This window comes from Uloborus diversus, chromosome 3 (assembly GCF_026930045.1).
Source record: "Uloborus diversus isolate 005 chromosome 3, Udiv.v.3.1, whole genome shotgun sequence".
Classification (NCBI taxonomy): Eukaryota; Metazoa; Arthropoda; class Arachnida; order Araneae; family Uloboridae; genus Uloborus; species Uloborus diversus.
In genome coordinates this window covers 174541233-174560834 of record NC_072733.1, presented here as the reverse complement: position 1 = coordinate 174560834, position 19602 = coordinate 174541233, and positions in this window count along the sequence as shown.

Genomic DNA, 19602 nt, shown 5'->3' with positions numbered 1-19602 from the left:
TATTTGTTTATTATTTTAAAAAATCAAAAGAAAAAAGAAAGAAAAATAGAGCTTAAATATTTCTCTGTTTACGAGTAGTTTTGCACCATCATTGCTGCATGTTTGAAACTTCTTTTATTTTAGAAAATCATTTTGCAATTAACTTTTTTTCAGTATTTTTTGAGCTTGAATAATTATTGTGTCATATCAGAATTTTCGAAGAAAAATAATAAATTTACATGTAAATTCTTACCTATATACAAATTTTTGCAGGATTTGTTGGAGTAAAAAAAAATTTCAAAAATTTTAGATTCATAAATGTATGTCTTTGGTAGCAAAATAGTTAAGTTAAAGCGCTGTAATTATTTCATGTGTATCACGAGTCGTTGATGCATTTAAATTATTCTTTAGTTATAATAGTAGCTGAGCTAGTGACATTTCACTTAAATTTGAATTTTTAGAAACGTATGTCCAAAGCATAGATCAGGTGGTTGCAATTTAATTTAAATAAAAGCTAATTTAATTATTCTTGTGAAAAAATTACATTCCGTGAGTAATGGAAAGTTAGAGCAAAAGTCATGGAAAATCACATGTATTTAAAAACTCAAAATGTAGCAGACACCCTGTGAATTCTTAAAACTTGTAGGCTGTCTTAGGTAATATCAAAGTAAAAGGAGGAGGGGTTTTTTGTAGAAAAAATCCAAAACAGAAGTCTTAAAGACTCAACTATAGGCCTTCTTTTGTGAGCATTGGGGGTGAGATTCAGGGTGTCCCCCCCCCCCCCCGACAAATTTGTGAAGCTGGATAAGAATCCTCTATCTATTTTACGGTAACTTACGGAAGGCCACTTTGCCACCTTGTCTACCGGCGCAGAGCAAAACAACTGGGCATCCCCTAAAGTGTGCCTGATTTTCGCCAACTCCTTGCTCTCAGCGCTTACAATCTCAGTGGAAACTGAAATCCATGTCAAGACGTGTACATAGAGGACATCGTCAAAGTTGAGTTTCGACGAGGTTCCCGGAATCTCTTTTACAAAGTGGATCAGGAAGATAATCAGTTCAAGGAATTTCATTTCCTAAAAAATAATTTTCATCTGAAGACTTCTATGTCTGTATCCCCCCCCCCCCCCCTTTGTTCGCGATTTTGAGGAATTCCAAATAAGAAAAAACATGACAAAAGATTAAGTAGATACGCAAAAAAAAAAAAAAAAAATCTACTGAAGTTTTTTTCTATTCAGTGTTTAAAAAGGTAAAACACAAAAATGAGTTCGTTGTAGCAAGGAGTGTTTAAATCAGGAAGTATATCTGGTATCTGAGGAGGTACGTAAATGTGTTTTGGATTAAATTTATATCAAGTGGATGTCGGTCGATATTCTATTTAAATTATGTCCTCTTTAATAATAAATTTATAACCAACACACACACACACACACACACACACACACACACACACACACACACACACACACACACATATATATATATATATATATATATATATATATATATATATACATGTATATTTATGAATTTATTTTTATATTGGCATAAAAACATTTGTGTAAAAAAATTAATTTTATTTTATTTTTAAATTACATTTCATTTATTTATATTAAATTTATGTCAAGTGTATACACGGTATTTATTTATTTTTTAAAATAAAATATATTATTCACATTGCAATAAATATACTTCGTAATGACATATCTACTCCGTACTATGTTGAATTTGTAATTATTGGTCATTCAATAGTACATTGTGCAGTACTGCTAATTACCAGTAAAAGTGCATGAAAATTACTACTGCGAGGAGCAGGTAAACGGCAGTATCTGCTTTAATTAAAATTTTGATTGCAAAATCAAAATGAAACAGACTGCCCAAAAAATACTTCGATATGAACATATAGAATAGCCTAAAATCAAATTTCAATATTTTATTGATGTTTGTGGGAAATCAAAAACGCGTTTCTTCAATTATCTCGAAAACTCATTTTTGTAGATACTGCCGTTTACCTGCACACGGCAGTATATATTATAATCGTTTACTTTCTTCATTACTTCTTGAAATTTGTGGGGGGAAAAACGAATTTAATAATTCAAGAAATTTTGCATAATGTACGAAAAAGAAAATGCAAAATTAAAAAGAAAATAAGTACATGAACAGCAAATGTACTTAATTTAGATAGGCCACAGTAAAAAAAAAAGTTAGAATTGAATACAATTAGGTTTTATTAAAATATCAAATTAATATTTATAAAAAAATAAACACAGTATGCTTCTCAAATTTTCATGTTATTATTAAAATGTGGAAAAAAAAAGGTTTACATATTTTAATAAAAATAGGTTTGTTTTTATAATAAATTTGGGAAAAACAGTCAAGTGCAAAAATGTATTTCTCAACAACTAATCCTAAAATATCTATTACACCAGGAAATAATATATTATAATGATTAATTTAAAACTATTTTTACATTATATTATTTTAAAGACAAAATAATAGCTTTAAAATGTCATATAAATTGTCTAAAGCAGGGGTTCTCAAGTAGGTGCCGCAGGTAAAGGCGAGGAGTGCCGCTAAATGTCCATGGTATCAATATCTACAATGTAACAGAGATAGGGTAATGTGCGTGAGAAAATGCTAATGGGCATATCCATGAAACTAGGAACATTAATTAAAAAAAAAAAACTTCATTGTATCAGTATTTTTTTTTCTTTCATATGAGATAAAAAAGACTATTTTTATAAAACTATGCAAAAAAAGTTATAAACACACATTTTTTGTAAGTTTTATAGGCAAATTTTGACAACACTACTCAGTGCCCATGTGTCGTTGCATTAGCGATTCTAAAAGATTATATTTTTTTTATATTTTTCACTTAAAAAAATAATTGCTGTGTCCAATCTTATTTTTTTATTGAAATGTGGTTTATCTAGGAAGAGATTAGACCAACAAAGAACTTTAAACTGTTATCATTGTTCTTGTAGCAAATGTTTTAAACTATGCCTCATATTAATGTAACATCAGTCACAAAATTGTATAAAAGTTTGCTTAACAAAAGAAAGCTTAAACAAAAACAAACCCAAGTTTATAAAAAGTCATATTCTCTTCATTTATGATCATATATTTAATATTAATCCCTTAAATATTTATAAATAGTTGAATTTAATTATTTAAAACTTATTTAAAATATATAACATCAGTCACATTTATCTTTTCGGTAATAAACCTCCCAAAAATTGCAAAAATAGCATTGACTTTTGCAGAAAGGTAAAAAAAAGGGAGGCGATATAAATTAAGAAATAAAGAAAAACATGAAAATTAGGAAAAGCAAAACAAAGTAGAAGTTGAAAACAGCGGATGATAAAAAATAAATAAAATAATTAAAAAAAAAACCTAGCATAATTTCCAAAGTTTGTTTAGAATAAAATTAAAAAGAGAAATTAGGTGAAGCATTAAAGAGGCTTAGATTTATTAGGTGAAGCATTAGGTTTGCAAAAGAAATAGAACAAATTAAAGTATTGAAGTCCCAGGTTTAAATTAGCAGTTGCATTGACTCTCTTTAAAATAATGAAACCTTGGTAAACTCTATTAGTCATTCAAAGCGCTCTTTGTTATATCTTCACAAAAGAAAACTGCTGATGAAAAAAAATTTCTGGCATGAAATTTGGTAAACAGATACTCCTAGATCTTCATGTATTACATTTGAATAAAAATGCTTCATCATCGGTATACAGAAATATTTCTAAATGTCACAGTTTTACGCAAATTTCACAGCTATCACCATCCGACTTGCACGCACACACAGTCATATTATAAGGAGTTATATTTGAGCAATACTTTTTTTTTTCAATTCAGAAGCTGGTATATTAGGTGTTTAGCAACAACCCCCTTTTTTTTACAGTAAAAGAGGGAATCACTTTCAGCAGAACATGTTCCAAAATAGTCTGCAACTGGAGAATGGATTCTTGAAGAATATGACAAACAATTGTATCACGAGAAGTTAGATGCATTGAAATTGAAAACTAGGAGTATTTAGTAACTGTCAAGATTCAAGCAGTAAAACATTGGAAATAGCCTGTCAATGTGGATGAAATTTATTATTCACATTAGAAAGGAATAAAATATTTAGCGCACTAGATGTAGTAAAAGCAAGAGGACTTTTTATTTTGTGAAATACATCAAAAATATAATTTTTAAATTTTTATAAATGAACTTTTCTAGTATTTTAAATACAATTTTGCAATTTTAAATGCTAATTTTATTTTTAAGGAGAAATAATTTATAATTACAGCAATTTATTGTAATGTAACATCAGTCACACAATCTTTGTATCATCAGTCACGGGTGTTAAATAATTTTTATACTTTTAGTTTTTAAATTATTTCAATAAAACAAAGTGTTTTCATCAAGTGTAAAATCTCCATTTTAAGGGGAAGACATCTGTTTAGATTTTACGTAATTAGAGAGTTTCAAATTATATATTATAGTCAATTTTCTCAATGTCTCTTCTGCCTAACATCAGTCACGTTTATTTATTTCCCTTAATTTCATACAAAAAAAAAAAAAAAAAAAAAAAAATCTCCTCAAGTCTGAAAACAAGTGTGGGGCAGTGATGTGCCATATCATGTGTCATGATATTTTAGATCAATTTCAGAAGAAACAAAATTTAATTTTAAGGCAGTGCTGAATTTATAAGTTGAAAATACAGTCAAATTGTAACGTCAGTCACCGTGGACAGACCCTAATTTTTCAAAAGTTAGCACAAATCAAATGAATCATGGTACCCGTGGAGTTTTGAAACAGATATGTTGTAAGAAAAATGAGAACTGAAAACTCGCAAATGGTTTTCCATTTAAACAAAAATGTTAATGCTTTAAAATTGATTACATTTGTTATTATTATAATTATTATTATTATTATTTACAAATGTTAAAATTCTAATTGCTGAGGGGCAGTTAGGCTCAGTTTTCAATTTCTGATGGATTAATATGTATTTCACTTCCAATTAGTTCTGTTAAAAAAATAATGCTGCTTTTTGTATTCCTTGCATCAAGAACTTTTATTTGAGTCATGTGACTTAATATGATAAGTGATTAAATACATGAGGAATTTTAAATAAATATTTTCCTTTTTTGTGTTTTCTCGATGCAGTTTCAATTTTTGTGAATGCTAATACTGTTAATTCATCTTTTTCTAAATTGTAAAGATAGGTAACTAAATTATTATTGCTTAATATTGAATAGTACTCTAAAAAGAGGGGGGAAGGAGGAGCATTTCTCAACATTATTAAAGCTGACAAGACATCAACCTTTTTTACCTTACTGTTTTTTTATGTGTTTTATTTTGATACGATTTGTCATTTTCACTTACCATTAGAAAAAAAAATAAACAGAATCATTGTATGATTGTATTAAGAATTATTTTTGAACATTTTGTTACAGAATTATTTTTTCAAAAAATCCATGTTGAAATAAAAATAATTTTCAATGCTTTTTCATGGAATGCAAAGTAATTATTTTTTAATAAGAGCATGATGTTGAAACCAAAAAAGTATTAACCGGTTCATCTTTCTGAAATTTAAATTTTTGAACGCGTCATAGTTGATGATAAGACAACGTCAAAATTTTTAGATTTCTGTTCTTTTAGAGGAAATAACAAACTTACTTGTAACAGATTACTTGTAAATAACAAAATATAAGAGTATGATTTGACAAAACTTTATTTTCACTTTGCATCATTGCTATTTATTGCAGCCATACATTTTTAATATATAAACTGAAAACAATCTAGTCTTGAAAAATTCACTTTTAACCTTTTTGCAAAAGAAAATTTCTGTTTATTTAAATTTTTACACTTCCAGCCATCGTAGAGGCCGTAAAAAAAAAAAAAAAAAAAAAAAAAAAAAAAAAAAAAAAAAAAATCAGGACATGTGGTCTCAAAAAAAAAATCAGGACACTTTTAATATTCCTTAATTGTGTTTCTCCCATTGAGAAGAGATAAAATGGAGGGAGTGAAGACTTTTATTCTTAAAACTAAGACTCCAATCACATGGTATATTTTAAAACAAAGCATTGGAAGAAACCGAGTTTCTTTCGCTTCTTTCACGCAAAACGTGCCAACCATTCGTCGTCGTTGAGTCACGTGACTTGGGGTCTTTGGTTCAGCTTTTGCTAAGCCAATGATTGAATTTACTCCATCTATTTTAATTACTGCTCTAAGGTTGCTCTAATGCAGGAAAAGGAGGTGTGGTATAAAAATACCAATTTCTTCTCTTTAAATACACAATTTCTTGTCTGAAATTCTTTTTCAATCGCATTAATTTATCAATAGTGTTGGTGATATCTTGAACCACATCTGCATTTCTGACGAAAAGTTACAACTACTTACTTACTCTTTTTAATTTTATGCTCTTCATTATTAGTTCGAATTTAAATAAAATAGCCGATATATATTTCAAACTTCACATAACAAATAAATAGGATTAATTTCATATCTTTTACTGAAACAAAAGTTAAGACATTACTTCATATTTAACATTGAAGGTATTAATTACATTTGTTTGAAACACTTCCCCTGCTACACTACCAGTAATGTAACAAAAATAAAAAATCAGATGACACCACAGAATAAATATATCGGAAGGAATGGTTGCGCTAAATGTTCAAAACATCGAAAGTAAATAAACCAGAAGCACTAAATTCATTGCGCAATAAAATTTACTAAATAGCACCAAATGCGGCATCCATTCTTTCTCACTGCTATGGGATGGTAGATAAGGTGGCAAAGTGCATGGAGTAGAGGGTAGTTGGAGGCTGTCTCCCGAAAAAAATTCCAAATTAGTTATAAAACTTTTAGATTGTTTTTGGTTATGTAAATGTAGGGCGGGTGCTCTTTCTAGAAAAAGTTCCGAAACTGAAGCGTTAAAAACACAAATTTAAGCCATCTTCTGGTGAATTTATCCGAAGAGGTTGGGGAGGGGGTAGAGGTGTTTCAAAATTGATGATTAAACGACCCAATTTCATGCAGCTATCTTTTGTAAAGTTAGGGGTTGGAACTTGGAGAAATGTCCCCTAAAACTCTTCCAAATCTTTTGATGAGACAAAAGTAAGGCTCTTCTTTCGAAATTTACGATACTGTAGTGTTAAAAACGCAACTTTAGGCCATCTTTGGTGAACTTATGAGCTCCATCTTGAAAATCGTTGATAGCTGAAGCATTATAATATTTTAGGTCGTATTTAGGCGATTTAAGGCTAAGGGGTTCAGGGGGCTAATCTTTGCAAATTTTTTCGAAATTGAAGTCTTAAAAATCCAATTTTAAGCTATCTTTTGTGAAGTTGGAGGAATGAGTAGCGCTGGGGAGTATTCTTCAGAAGTTTTTAAAAACTGAAGTCTAAGAAACTTTTAGGCTCTCTTTGGAAATGTAGGGAAAGTAGTAGACTATTTTTAAAAGGAAAAACATTGTTAATGGCGTTTCTTCAGTGTAATTAAATAAATATTAACCAACTATGAAACAAAAACGTTTCCTAAAAAAATTAGCAGTCAGAACACATTTTGTATTATTGTTGTTAATTTTTTCATACGAATGATTAAGGTCTGAAATGGTTTAAAAGGCTAGGCGTATGCAAGTAACAAGGAAGAGTAGAAATATAGCCTTAGGAGGGTAAAAAATCAGGGAAAGCTTTAGTTCGACAGGGGAAAATGAGAGAAAAATTGGAAAAATGATTATGCTCATCCTGTGGCTACCCTGTTGATATCAGAGATTAAAATTCAATTTCTTTAGCATTCCGATATATTATAAAAGTTAGTGTTTGAAGTTTTGTGTTCATTTCCAAATGTATCCAAATTTGTTTACAAACAATTCATTTTTAGAAAGATAATGAATCTTCTTTGGGCAGGAACCTCCCGTCCAAGGAGGGAATTTGAAAATTTTCTGCAGGTGTTATTCTGCTCTGAGTTTTAGCCCTTGAATATGTTAGGGTAATGAATATGTTAGGGTAAATAGTTCAGGATAATGATTTAACCTTCTGTGTAGTTAAATGTTTACTTTAATTACACTAAACTCATTAATTAAACTATAACTCAGCTACTAAAGTAAGTGAGGGAGAGCGGGGCTAAAAGTTCCGCGGGTAAGTTGTTTCCTTTGAAATAGCTCAATGAAGAAAAAAGATAAATGTATTTTGTAAATACACTGCTAAAACTACAGGTTGCGTTTGGCACCTTTCAGGGGTGAAAAGCTTGTTCACCAGCGGCACCTAAGACGGAGCCGAAATGGCACCTCTTATTTGGGTAAAAAACAGGCACCTTCTAAAAGATAGGCAGCGGGGGTGACAAGAAAGAACCTTCGGAGAGAAAAATGGCAAACTTACTGATTTCTACTGTAGATGCTCCTCCCCCCCTGTCCCGTATTTTGTGTGCGTTTTTGAATACAGTTGTGTAGTTGTTCTTTTTTTTTTTAAAAGTATTTTTTTTTTTTTTTATTCATCATATTCTGCGTTTTGGACATTTTTCACATTGAATTCAGTACTGGAAATGATTAAAACTTGTAATTGCAGCATTTGATCATATTTCAGAGTTTTTCAACATAGTTAAGAAGCATTCATTGCTGTAATTCATCTGATGCTCTAACTTGGTGTTTCTCAACCTTTTTTGACCCACGACAAGTAAAAGCAAATGAAAAAAAATGCGGACCAGTGAATTTTTTATCTTTTTCTTAAAAATAAATAAAATAAATAATAATAATGAAAATAACAACTCTTTGGGACCATTAAAATCGCGTCGAAAAATTCCGCGTATTCATGAGTTTTTTTTAGTAATATTAAAAATAAATAAAACAATAAATATCTACCCCCCTTTACTTGGTATCAAAGAGCTGTCACAGATATATTTAAATTTAAAGACGAATAATAATTTCAATAATCATAAGTAAGCTAATAATCAAAATTATTTGTGAGAAATTATAGAAAATTACACGATTTATTATAACATTTTTGTAAAAAAATGTCATTATTGTTTTTATTCTTTAATTATTTTATTTTATTTTAATTTATTCATTTACTTATTTATTTTGAGCAAAGGAATAGCAACCTGAATGAGGCAAAATCTCTGAGGATCGATAAAAAATTTCCGAGGACCGGTGCCGGTCGTGAAGCGCTGCTCTAAAACACCCCATTTGGATTGCTCAAATATTTTAATATGTTAATGACATTTACTACAGCATGATGCATACCGAAAATGATGTGTAGAGATACTTATGAATTATTTACATGAATAGTCAAAAATATTCTGGAATATTACAGTTACGGAAAAGCAAAATTGTTTCATAAACGTTCAAAATTGCAATCAAGAGTAACAAAATAAAATGCACATGAAGTTTTTCGACACTTTTAGAAACGAAATGAAATTTCTAACGCTATTATCGGCTTCACAAAATAACCCCAACCAGATAACCGCTAACAGGAAAAGGAAATAATTCAAACACTTGAATGAAAAGCAAAAAAAAAAAAATAATTTGAATTCTGAAATTTTGGATTCAAATTATGTTTTTCGCAATCACGAACTGAGACAGGACCCTACTCATTGGAGTTATTGTTTCTAGAAACAGCTCCTGTTCCCCCCTCCAAGCCTGCCTCTCCTCCTGGGCGGTTACGTATGCATAGTTGTGTGTGTAAGTGTGTAGGCTTGTGTGTGTGCGTAAACCTGTGTGTATGCACGTAGGCGTGTGTGTGAGTGTGTGAGCGTGCGTGTGTGTAGGACATGGACGCCTCCGAGCAGGAGAAGCGCATAGCTCAGGAGCGGAGCAGCCGCGCCGCGCCACCTGCAGAGGACGGTGGGCGGTGTTGCTCGCTGGTCCAAGTTGAAAAAGGCACGGACGCCAAAAACAGTCAAATGAGAACAATAAGCAATCGTGATTGCTCAAAAAAAAGCTAAACGGAGAGATATTTAATTTTCAGTTCATTTTTTCCCGCTTGCTGTTCTGTTATAATCTACGAAGAACAAGAATCTTTTTTTTCATTATTTCATCTCACTTGTTGATTATTGATAATCTTATTCCCGGCTATTTTTTTGGTGATTAAATGTTATTGCTTATAGAGTACTCAAGAAAATAATGAAAATAATGATAGATATTCTTAGAAAAAAACAATACTAGTTCATTCTTAGCGTTTTGAATGATGGAAATAGCTTTACAGTAACGGTTGAACAATAAAAAGTAGTAAACGTACCTTTATAAACACTTTTAACTATGTTTGAAAGCTACAAAGTGATCAAAAGCTATATTTACATGTTATTTTGGAGATTAATCCTAGAAAAGTTGAGTTTTAATCCAATATTTTACTTAATTCAATGTGAACGTAACATCCAGCTGCTTATCCCTGCGTCCGCCATATTGAAGTGGTTGAATGAATGTCGAAGTCAAAGCGTTTGCGTAACGATTTGTGCTGCAATTGCCTGCAGTTTTGGCACCCCTTCTGTATTTCCTGGCCAGCATGGCGCCCTTGGACACCATGCTTTTACCTTAGGGGGAATATATTCACTCGTCTGGAACCCATTGTTATAACAGTGTACCTGATAAAATGGATTGTTGATAATATGGATTTGGATTGTGCATCCTAAAATACTTAAAAATTTTACTCCGAAACGATTTACGTTTCGTTATCTTACCTATAATTTAATTTTTCAATATACATGTGCGTGTGGAGCTAGATGTTATTCTTTTGTGGGGCGAGTTGTGTTCCGAGGAACAACTTGCCGCCGCCCCCCCCCCCCCCACAAAAAAAGGAGCAGCTAGTCCTGAGGAACTGCTTGCCCCTATTCATCTGTCTTAGCTGCACAGTAAACAAAAACACATATAAATAAATGTGTGTATATTTGCTACCGTGAACTATATAAATTGGAGAATATCAACTCTTACCAATGATTCACCGGAAATATTTGATATTTCGCCAATAGACCAAATTTAGTACCAAATATTATAAATAATGTTTCAATGCAAGTTTTATTATAGAATACATTGTTCATTCCTTATGTACCGTAATTAAGAAAAAAATATATATTTATTCATTTTGAAAAAAGTAAGTTATCTTAACTATTTCACTTTGTCCCACACTCCCCTACATAACATCTAATGAGAAGGAATTTTAACATTTTTTAAATGGAAAAAGAACAGCAATTTTGCAATATTTAAATACCGTTTTGGGTGACGCAAAATGATCCACCTACTAATGATGAATGCTTAAATCAGGGGTTCTCAAAACCTAGGGTGCGTTTAAGAATTTCAAGGGGACCGTGAGTGTATAAAAATAATAAATAAGAAAGTAACTCTTAGTTACCCAGTTCTGGTGTCACGTGTGTAAATAATCACGACATTACCACCCTTTTTTGCACGTTTTCAAAGTTCAGAGCCAGCCTTTTCATCCTTTCCAAGACGAATTTCCCATTGCCCATACATAAATCGATTCTGCCGAAGGCAGGTAAACGGCTGTAGAAATGCGGTTTTTTTTCAGTACTAACAATAAGGAAATGTTCGAATGAGACTTTTTTTCGAGGGTTTGTTTTAGTGGAAACCAAATGAGCAAGCTTTTACAACAAAGCTAGCGTACAAAAAATGACAAAAATGCAAAAAAAAAAAAAAAAAAAAAAATAATTTGAATTCTGAAATTTTGAATTCAAAGTATGTTTTTCGCAATCACGAACTGAGACAGGACCCTACTCATTGGAGTTATTGTTTCTAGAAACAGCTCCCCCCCCAAGCCTGCCTCTCCTCCTGGGCGGTTACGTGTGCATAGTTGTGTGTGTGCGTAGACCTGTGTGTATGCACGTAGGCATGTGTGAGTGTATGTGTGTGAAGTCGTGTGTGTGTATGTGTGTGAACGTGCGTGTGTTTAGGACATGGACGCCTCCGACCAGGAGAAGCGGATAGCTCAAAACCGGAGCAGACGCGCCGCGCCGCCGCCAGCAGAGGACGGTGGGCGGTGGTGCTGCAGATTCTTCTGGTGCAAGTTGAAAAAGGCACGGACACCAAAAACGGTCAAATGAGAACAATAAGCAATCGTGATTGCTCAAAAAAAAAAGCCCCCCCCCCCCCAAAAAAAAAGCAAAAACGAAAAATTGCAGTTTCTGCCATTTACCTGCCCACGGCAGAGTTGTGGCAGCTTCTATCTGGGTATTTGGTAGCATTGAAAAATTAAATTACTAACTTCTAGATATTTGTTCTCAGAACTTGGTGTTCATGTTGACAAGCGATGTTTTTGAAGAAGATGTTTCTACTTAACTAAAAAAATAAGCAGAATCTCAAGCTAGGATGACGGGTACATCATTTAAAATAAAAATACTCATTACCACTTAAGAAAAAGTACCCACAACTAACTGTTATCGGATGATTGTTGGGGATAGGTAAATAAATGTGGAGATGCGTCATATCCGATTTTGAGTAATACATATACTATTTATAAGCAGTTTTATGTACTTATGGTCGACTATTGGTGCACTTACCCTATTATTTTTATTTTGAATATTGTTGTTTGAAATTTGTTTTTTGGGACTTAATTATCATTAAGTGTAAATTCAGTCTCTTCCTCAATATCTGCTAATTCCCTTCACTCTTTACTGATTTCATTTAAACGAAAATAAATCTATTAGGTTCATTTAATTGCTAAAACAATGCCCAAACGACTATCAACTAGATGCTTTTGATAAATGCGCGAAATCTAACTCATGTGCAAAAGTCTTTAAATGTTTCACCACGATAATTCAATAGCATATCCAGCTATAAAATAGGAAGTGTGTTTTAACTTAATTCGATTAGGAGCAAGTTTCTTTGTCTCCAAAAATCACAAACATACATGTAGATTACGAAACAATTGGTTTTGAGAAAGCTTCTTAAAACTACCTTTATCACACCACTTAAGATGCTTCACAATTTTTCATTTGCACCAACCAATACTCCAGACTAATCTAGTTCTTAGATTTATTTAATCAGCATTAATCTGTCAATAAGAAGCTAACTAGAATGTTTCATCACTGAATCGTGAAATTAGACATCGTCGCAAATCGTTTTTGTTATCAGTGAGTGAGTGTCACTGGGTATGGTCGATGATGGGAAAAATCGTTCGGAAAGAATTTTAGAAAACTATTTATTAGGTTAAAGGGTATTTCAATTACTGTGAAGGTTAATGCGACACTCTCCATAAATATTAAACCACATGAAAAATTGCGATTTAATTGTATAGTTAAAAAAATACTTTTGTTTCCATTACGATGTTCGGAAATGTATTTCCCCCTATTATTTACGAAGAAAATAAATGCAAGATACTGAAATTATAGAATGGGCTCGCATTATGTTGTGACAAACACGGGAAAAATCTCTTGTTTCACATAGTCTGCTCTACACGTCAGACACAAGATATATTAATTGATTTTAAAGGCTGCTTATAAAGCTCACATAATTACGTCGCTTGGACCCGAACCAGGTTTATTTAATCGTTTAAACGTTTTAAACAAGATATATATATCTCTCCTTACCATTCAGGATTTTTAAAAGTTCAGTTCTTTTTGGTTTGTATGCACCTCAAAAGTATACTTGAAGTTTTGAAAAGGCTGCAATATTGTTAAGCTTTCTGCACTACCCTGCGGCACGTATAGTTTGAGGGATGCTACGTACTAGAGGAACAATACCATCCATGGATAATTAATCGCCGTGGGTATTTAGTCTTTTATTCTTAATGTTAAATGTTAAACTTTCAAACAAAATTTTAGATTCCAAACTGTCGTTGATTGTTTAATACATTTCTTTAAATTTAAGTACTTTTTGAAGCTGTTGTTTTAAACATAGGTAAAACTCGTTTATCGTTTTCAAAATTCGATGTTGTATATGATACAAGCAAATCGTTCGGGAAGAATTAAAAAAAAAAAAAAATTATTAGGTCAAAGGGTTTTTTGATGGTTAAAGCAAATTTCCTCAAACTTATTGCCCAATCTCAAATGCAATTGAGAATTAGCCGAGCTGGTTGGTCCTCTGTCCTCATCTATAAATTCAGTATGTGCTTCTAGCCCCGCTGACATAAGAGGTTTTAAGGCAACTTTCATGTGGTTTTTTTCCTACATCACGGGTGAAGCAGAAAATTAAACTTTCACTTGAACTCAAACCAAATTCAAACCCACAAAAACAAAATGGGCATGACAGCCCATGGGGGCCAAGACCTACTGTGCCCATCTCAGTTTTCCTGACCAAGGGCTCTGGAGTGCTACGCGGATGTTCCGGTTAGGTGGTCAGCCGAATGCGGAACCCCTTGGGTTTAGTTTTCAAGCACGCCTGGTACTTATTTTATCTACCCACTGAAGGGATGAATGGTTGAGTCGACCTTGGCCAACCCGGGAACAGAACCCGATCCTGTAGCGTGCGAGCGCAAAGCGCTACCTCTGAGCTACTGTCATCTTCATTGTGTAATTTTATTTATTAGGACGATTTTCTAAATAAAAACCAATTAAAATTAGTCTACCAATTTTTCTTGTAAAATGGAAAAAAAAAAAAAATAATAAAGGCATTTCTATTGTTTTAAGGTACAATACGAATGGAAGGTTGCAGTTTAAATCGCAACGAATTCAATGGTATGAATTCGATAGCCGGCGACAAACTGCCATAACCAACAAAGTGCCATTTGAATTGGAAGTTTGTCGATTGATTGAAAAAAGAAGTACTTCTTTTTTGAGACGTAACTTTTTTTCTCTCCTGTGATGTCATATGTAAAGCAACATTTTTTAAATATAAGTAGAATATTTCGAGAGACAAAGAAAAAACGTGATATATGCATGAGCGATATAACGAGGGGTTATTGTATATCTTGTCAATATTTTAACAACCTCTTTCTATCCACGTGTTTTTTTTTTCCCCTTTGGAATCTAAGTGCTAACATAAAATCATTTGATGAATAGCCTTAAGCCGGCATTAGGAGAAATCTAGATTCGTCTTGTAATTCCGTGTTACTTATTTAACCAATGCGATTTAGTAGAAAGAATAATCTGGTATTTTATGATTGGTGTAACGCTCGTTCTCTTCCTTTAATGCTCAAAAATAACTCTACTGGAGCAACTTGCACTTAACGAGAAAAAAAAAGGGGGGGGGGGGCAACACACTCATACATGCTCATAGTCGCAAGATGAGGAATATTAAATTTAAGAAATGTTTTTAGATGGGCACTCAATCGAAATGACTTTAAAGAAGACAGTTATTTCAAGTATAATAGCTAGATATTTTGCCAATTGTTTTCGTAGCTTTAAAGCAGATGAATTAAAAACTTAAACTAATTTGATGTAGTAAAAAAATATATGCTTGGAAAATTGAATTAGTTACATACTTCTGTCCTTCCTAAATACTTATTAGTTATGTCTTCTATTAATGTAATAATATATTATTGCTGCGATTGCATAACACAGAAGAAAGAGTTAACAAGTTTTACTAATAGCAAAATCGCATATTGTAAAGGCCGTATAAAATCAACGTAGTCTGTAAAGAAAAAGGAATATTGGTTATTGGGATAATTTCTGTATATATATATGGAAGACATATTTCGCGCACTTTGCAGATGGAATCCTGCTACATACAGACGGTGTCCATCGAATGGTACTTTCAATTTCTCACCAATTCTTTAAATTTGGGGCTTTTCTTAAAATTTCGGTAGAATTTTAAGACCTTATATCTCGTTAACTGGAGCATGTGAGCAAATAACTTTTGCGTCAAAAAAAATGACTCAACTTTGCTATCTATTCAATTTTTTCCCCATCATTGCACTATTCGTAGAAGACTTGGTTAATCTCAAAATTATCCCAATATAGTTATGAAATATATTTAACTTACCAACTAAATGCTATTTTATTGCTCGTACAAATATTATCGATTAAACGCAAAAGCGAGCTCGAATTCCTTTAGTTAAAGATATTTACTCTTTGCTATTCTTTTCTGACTACATGTTATAGATGAAAAAGCAAATTCCATTATACAATTACAATCTTCTACATTAGCTTGAAGTAATTTTGTTTACTACTTCTTTAAGACCAGTGAAATAACTTGGCAAGAAGGGAAATAACTGGAAAACAAAAAGCAACCTTCATTCCGGAAACCTTAACTAGGAATTATTGATCGGAGCTTAGCTCACGTAATTTTTCCACTTTCTTGCATCATTCTGAGAAATGCGTACGGCTTTACTCAGTTCTTAACCTTTTCTATTGCTACAAATGTTTTAATAAAACAAATGAGTAAATGATAAAATAAATAAATTAAATTTAAAAATAATTAAATATAGTTCGCAATTTTATTTTCGGCGAATTCAACTTTTTTTTGAAATAAAATAGGTATTGCTTTCTTGGTTTTATAATTTAGAACGAGGGATCCTGAGTCGGAAAATATCAAAATACATATGTATAGGAGAAAAGAAATTAATATATAAAATTCAAGAAAGTTAAGTGTCTAATAGCTGCCTAGACTTAGGCAACCTTATTTATATTTAACCTTTCGTTAAAAAAAAAAGACTTAGGCAACCTTATATATATTTAACCTTTCGTTAAAAAAAAAAGAAAGAAAAGCAACAGCATACAAGGAAAACATTAATAATCATATAAATTGAGAATAATATTTACCATTCAAGGTATTTTATTGTCTAATAGTTGCTTAGTCTTGAGCAATCTCATAATTATTTTAAAAATTCTCTCTCTCTCTCTCTCTTTTTTTTTTGCAATACATCTTCGAGTGAATAGAGAAGTGGCTGTTCTATATATCGCCAGTGTTTCAGTTCCCCCCTTTAGCACTTATAACAGGTCTTCTATCTCTAGAAATATCTTATTGTTACTGTTTAGCTAACTGTCGACACCCAAAGCGTAATGGCGTAATATGAACACATGAATGAACATCTATACACATTATAATCGAATAGCTTAAAAACTACTGCGAATGTATTTAAAATTTTTATCAAAAAAGAACGACCAAAACTCAGGAGATATTAGAGTTCAAAATTTTAGGGAACCATGCAAAAAATGAAATTAGAAGTTATCGCTCTTTCTGAAGAATGACATGTCATCGAAGGAAAAATATATATATATATTTATAGTTTTCATTTCTATTGAAAAACAAATGCAAATCTTTATGCTGCGAAACGTAAAAACACACTCTACAACAGTTCTTCCAATTTGAAAAAAAAAAAAAAAAAAAAAAAAAAAACCGCACTCTATGCACACATATAATCTAAAACCCTTGTTAACTGCTTTATTTCCCCCAAAAGGTGTTATTGACTGCAAGTGTAAAGTGGTGTCAGTCTTAAAACAGTGTTTCATATCTCAATGAATGTTAGTAGCGTACTAATGTCAAACTTTTGTGTTTGGATTCTTTTTTTTTTTTTTTGCATGCTTTTGATTTCCCTAAATGTAAGGGATTTGGGGACCATATGAAAAGTGACTATTTTTTTTAATTAGACACAAAAAGAAACTCCCTGTGCACCACATAGTATCACATAGGGCCAGAAGATAAGGCGCACAACAGTACAAAATACACAAAATAAGATGCACAATAGACAAACAATCAAACCACAGTTGCGAAGAAAAAAACAGAAAAACACTTAAAAAAAAGTCAAATAATTGAATGTATGAAACGTTTAGATGTAGAAAAAATCTCGACGCTATGAACCAGAGCAGAAGGAACCAGAGGCCAGGAAACGGACAACTTCCTCAGCTCCCGCACAAGGGTTTCTCTCTGGGGACTAAAACGGTTACAACGAAACAACAAGTGTTTTGGATTTTCAATATCCTGGCCACAATCACACACGTTACTAGTAGAAATATTAAACCTATGCAAGTAATCCTTGAAATTACCATGCCCAGCAAGAAACTGGGTGACAAAAAAAAAAAAAAAAAAAAAAAAAAAATCAGTTTTGAGGTGTTGCCGCTTCAATCGAAAGAAAATAGTGGGAAGGAAGCGTTTGGTCCATTTTCCATTATTTGAAGACATACTCTGAATTCCAATCCTTAGTAGCTTTATTAGAGTACAACAGTTTAAAGAACAACGGTGGATTGGTTGCGACTTGCAGGTTAAACGGGAACACGCTGTACATAGATAATACTAAACGTTTGAAAATTCGAGTCTCAAATGTCCGAGATTCCGCTTAATTCGAGGTACATCCGAAATTTATTTTTTTCCTCCGTTGAAAGAATGCAGCTCTTTTCATTTCTTCATAGAGTGTCATTTTACCGTTTTGAACCATCTATATTTTAGCCTTTTTTTAGGTGCCAATAAGGAGAAAACTCTAAAAATTCTTATACATTATTACACCGTAAAAATTTGTGTAAGGTAGCCACCATAATGGGTGTAATCTTACACGAATTCTGGAGTAAGTCGAATCATTTTTTTGAAAAACTCATATTGTTGGAGGAACCTTGCATCATGGTTTGCGCAAAGTCCCACCTGTTGCATGTGACCAGATCCCCCCCCCCAAATGGAACATTTCAGAATTTAAAAATTTAAAGGCAACAATATGTTTAATATTTTAAAAAAAGGGGAAAAAAAAAACATTTTTTTTCAACGGTTGGTGCATAGTTCACACATGTAATACTACAACACATCACACCCGAGGGTCCCCTGTTCCTATCACATTAGTGCATGTAACACTACAATTAGTCAATCACAATCAATAATTTAACCTAATCTGAGAACTTTGACACTTATTGTTTTCTATTTCCGACTGTCAGATCAGGGTTGACAGATGAAAAGTTTTGAAAATAGTCAAAACACTACTTAAAGTTAGCCAAAAATAGCTGACATGTGTGAAAACTGCACCATCTTTCGATAATCTTAAAATCTTCGATTGTTTGTCTTACCTTATTTGAATATTTACAACACATTCTCCCGTATTTTTACCTACAAAATTTTTAAGGTGACACAATGTTGCTACTTTGATATTCTTTTAATTTGCCAAGTGAAAGTTATATATATATATATATATATATATATATATATATATATATATATATATATATATATATATATATATATATATATATATATATATATATATATATATATATATATATATATATATATATATATATAAGACGAATTAGCTAATATTAGCCAAATTTGTTAATGATTTTCTACACACCGATCTACTAATCACGTGGTTATTCTTACTGTACTTGATCGGCTACTGTTATTTTGTCGCTTATGTTACTAACTTGGTCGCCACTCTATATTTTATTATTTGTGATCAAGTTACTTACACTTTTTTTTTTTTTTTCAATTTGCTAGAGTAGGTTGCTAACTTTTAGAAAACGAGACATTTTTGCATCTCGATACAACGTGCGTAGACAACGGGACAGACTACATGAAAACTGGATTGTCCCGTTCATAACGGGACGTACGGTCACTTAACACCTGTAGTCAAAATTGTTTAAGAAACTGAAATAGAATTCGAAGTGCATGCGCAGCGTCGCGACGTAGATGCAGTAATTTTTCGTCAACGAAAACAACATGGATGTCATTTGTTGTGAAGAAGCTGTAAGATTTTAGATGTGAAGTAAGTTGTTATTTTCTTTATACTTTCATCACGTAATATCAATGATTATAACCTTGTCAAAATGATATATGTAA